This window comes from Cavia porcellus, unplaced genomic scaffold (assembly GCF_034190915.1).
Source record: "Cavia porcellus strain 051 isolate PalLab524CR breed Dunkin Hartley unplaced genomic scaffold, mCavPor4.1 scaffold_8, whole genome shotgun sequence".
NCBI classification, from domain to species: domain Eukaryota; kingdom Metazoa; phylum Chordata; class Mammalia; order Rodentia; family Caviidae; genus Cavia; species Cavia porcellus.
In genome coordinates this window covers 62,291,001-62,294,985 of record NW_026947491.1, presented here as the reverse complement: position 1 = coordinate 62,294,985, position 3,985 = coordinate 62,291,001, and positions in this window count along the sequence as shown.

Sequence of the window (3,985 nt, the reverse complement as noted above, 5' to 3'; positions counted from 1 at the left end):
ATTAAACAGAAGAAACCAAGTCAGTGTGCTTCCCTTTTAAGGGTAACCTGGACTAATTCAGGACATTTACAAGGGGTTAATCACCAGCTGAGTTCACAAAGCAAATCATAGAGCTCCCTCCTGGGGCCAGCATTTCTGATGTTGCTCTAATCCAGAGAAAGGAGCAAGAATCAGTCAGAGTCCTTGGGCTCTGTCTGGCTCACTGCCTGGTTTTATATGGCCTGTGAATGGAGAATGTTTTTCTGCACTTTTTCAGTGTTTGAGAAACATTGAAATTAAGGAAAATATTTTGTGATGTAAAAACTATATTCAAGTTTCAGTGTCAAAAAATCAATTTTTATTTGAACACAGCACTTATTTGCTTATGCTTTCACACTACAAGGGTTAAGTAACTGGGGCCAGCGACATAGCTCAGCATCACAAGCATCTGTCTGGCAAGTGCAAGGTCCTGAGTTTGATTCCCTGTACCAAAAGGAAAAAAAAAAAAAAAAAACAAAAAAAAAACGTAACTGTGATTGGGACCTTAAAATATTTGCTGTCTGGCTCATTTCAAAAAAAAAAAAAAAAAAAAAAAGTGGATTCCTATCCTACAAGACTGGACCATGGTCCTGGAGCTTTGAGTTATTCTTTACAGATACAAAATACTCACTAGACTCAAAAAGTTTTATAAATTTGTATAATCTCCTAAAATCAGAAAGGACAACCTTAGCATATATAACTAGATCCATATGAATAGTACCATAACTAGAAGTCTTTGTTTTTGACATGCAGTGATCTATGTACTTATCTGGCACAGACTGAGACACATGGGAAACACTGTGCCCAGCACTGGACAGACTAGCATAGAGGGAGTGAAAGCAAAGATCTGAGACTAGATTGGTGCCTTGCTGTGGAACAGGCCCAGGAGGGGCACCAGGAGTTAGGTGGCAGAGAATAAACAAAATGCCAGCAACAGTTTATGGGGCACTTATTAGATGGGAGGTCTGCCAAGCACTTCACATACAATTATTAAGATAAACAGGATGATCAAGGATGGGAACACATAAAGTTCATCCTAGAGCTGGGAGGCCATCAATTCCAGCCTTTCCTTTCCAGGTGAATGGATAGCCAAAAAAGAGAAGCAAACACCAGGATGTGGTAGCTCAGAGAAGGCAAGCTGACTTTAGTCTGGGAGGAAGAAAATATTAACACAAAGAAAGAGGGAGAGTGTGAGATTCAAGGCGTATTTAAGGAGTAAGAGGAAGATCCTACCAGTTGAAATGGAAATTATACATAAACTAATTTTTTTAACTTAGAAATTTACTTTCAATTTATCATGAAAGCCCACAAAGCTATGTCCAGCAGGGAGCATTCTTTGGTTCAACTAGATATTAATTCACAGTCCTACTGTGGACCACATTCCCATACTCCAAAGGCTACACGAAAGGAAGCACATATTGCCACCCATGTATGGGAAGTACTCCCAGGATTCCTTGCAGCTAACAATTGAACATTGCAGCTCACATTTAATCCAAGATATGCAACATACCAGGATGGAAGCTGCCTTGATTACTCATTTACCCCAAGAGCTGATATGTCTTCTAACAACTTCATGGTACAGTTTCCAGGGTTTCCATTTGAGATTTGCTGATTATAAGTGACAACAGGTTAGTCCAAGAATGTTACTTCCTGCTAAGGATTGATAGTTCTCTTACTCCAGATATAGTTTACCAAGGGGGGCTTTTTTGCCACATATACTGTTGCCTAGTAGCGCTATTGACGTATTATCCTACCAAGCTGCATGAAAGACAGAAAGTTAATCAAGTCAAATTCTCGGGCAGAAAAAGCATTTATCCTTTACTCATTCTCCCCAACACCTACTCTACTTCAAATAACTCAATTTTTCTAAGAATTTACACAAAATTGTATACATGATGGTAGACATTTCATTTATATTCAATTTTTCACTACTAATCAAAAAGCCATGAATATCCTTATGCAATATGGGAATATCTCCTAACAGTAAAATTACTTACCTAGTAGATAAATTTTAAATTCTGATAGCCACTATTCAATGGTTAGTAATCTTTTTTTTTTTTTTTTTTTTGGTTTTTTTGGTTTTTTATCGGTACCAGGGATCAAACTCACGACTGCCTGCTTACAAGGCAGGCGCTTATGTCGCTGAGCTAAATCCCCAGCCCCAATGGTTAGTAATCTTAATGCAAACCAACTGTTTGAGTACCAGTCTGTAACTGCATACTTGAAATATTTAAATGTTGCCTCTACAATGAGAAAACTCTTTTATTAATTGGTATTTTCCTGATTACTTGAGTTTATATAAGTGTTTTCAAATTTTTTTGAACATCATTTGTACTTTTTCCTTTGTGAATTACTTGTCCATATTCTTAGCACATTTTCTATTAACTTTTTCAACTGATTTGTGGGATAGAAATACAGTTAATATAAACATAAGTATTCTTATACTTGTACTTAACCAGAACCTAATCAGTTTTGATCAGTACAGCTTGGCTGATGTTGGGGCTCTGACTTCCTAGTACGTAACCTACAGCAAATCATTTAATCTTCTTGGACTTCGATTGTTAAGTGGTAATAATGATATGTACTCACTGGATTTTCTTTAGCTAAGACTGGAGCACACACTCAGTAAATGGTTAACAGTATTATTTTTTAAACTGAGGTATAATTTACACACTAAAGTATACACACCAGTTCTCACAAAATTTTTACTTTTATTTGGACCTATTTGCCATACATAATGATCATATTCATCATACGGTATTTGTATTTAGATATAGTTTTATTTTTTTTCTTTCCCATTTCCCTTCCATTCTTTTCTTTAAATTCCCCCTCCCTGCAAGCTGGTTTTTAAAATATCATAAAGTTGACTATAAACCACTGGCACTTATCTAATTTAAGAAAATTTTCATCAGCCTCAAAAGAAACCCCAAACTCAGTAACTCCCTATCCTCAGTTCTATCTTTGGTTTATCCTCTTCTGAACACATCATACACACGTATTACAGCATGTGGCTTTGGGGTTTGGAATCTTTCAGATTGTAGCTTATTTCAGCACTTCAATTTTATTGCTGAATTATCATTCACTGTAATGATAGACTGTATTTGATTTATTCACACACTAGTTGACGGACACTTGGGTTGCTTCTACTTGTGGCTATTATAAATAATGCTGCTACAAATATCCACACACAAGTTTTGCCTTTTTTTGGTACCAAGAATCAAACTCATGAACTCATGCTTGCCTCACAGGCACTGTGCCACTAAGCTATATCCCTGGCCCCACAAACAAGTTTCTGTGTGCACGTGTTTACAGTTCACTATACCTAGGAGTAGACTGGGTGAGCCATATGGCGATTGTTTAAGTTTTTTTCCTTTACAGTTCTGGGGACTGAACCAGGGCCTTTGCATTGAGCCACATCCCAACCTTTTTTTATTTTGAAACAATTCCACTAAGTTGCCAAGGCTGGCCTCAACCTTGTGATCCTCCTGCCTCAGTCTCCTGAGTAGCTAACATTACAGGCATATTCCACCATATTCAGTTTGATGACACATTTTGAACTCTTGTATACACGTATAACATAAAGGTAATCCTGCTTGTGTGGACTTTATGAAGATGGATGATCTCCCATGTCAAGATTTCCCAAATAGAATGAGACTTTTTTTCCCTCACTTTTTGTGGTCTATCCTCACTCTCCTATTTTGTGGGAACTTTTATCCTCATGGGCCTGGTAGCCATCCAGCGAGAAGATATACCTGAACGATGCCTGCCACACTTGTAAGTGCCACCTTCAAGCCCCAGAAGGCTAGCAGAAATTTCAGACAACAGAGTCCTTTGTACCACCTTTATAAAGCTTGTAAGGGCAACAATTTAAAAAGATATAAAGCATGTCTTTAAGATGTGGAGAACACTAAAGGGATGTTAACTGTATTGAAGGAGGTTCAAAAATCAAACACATCACGAGACAGAA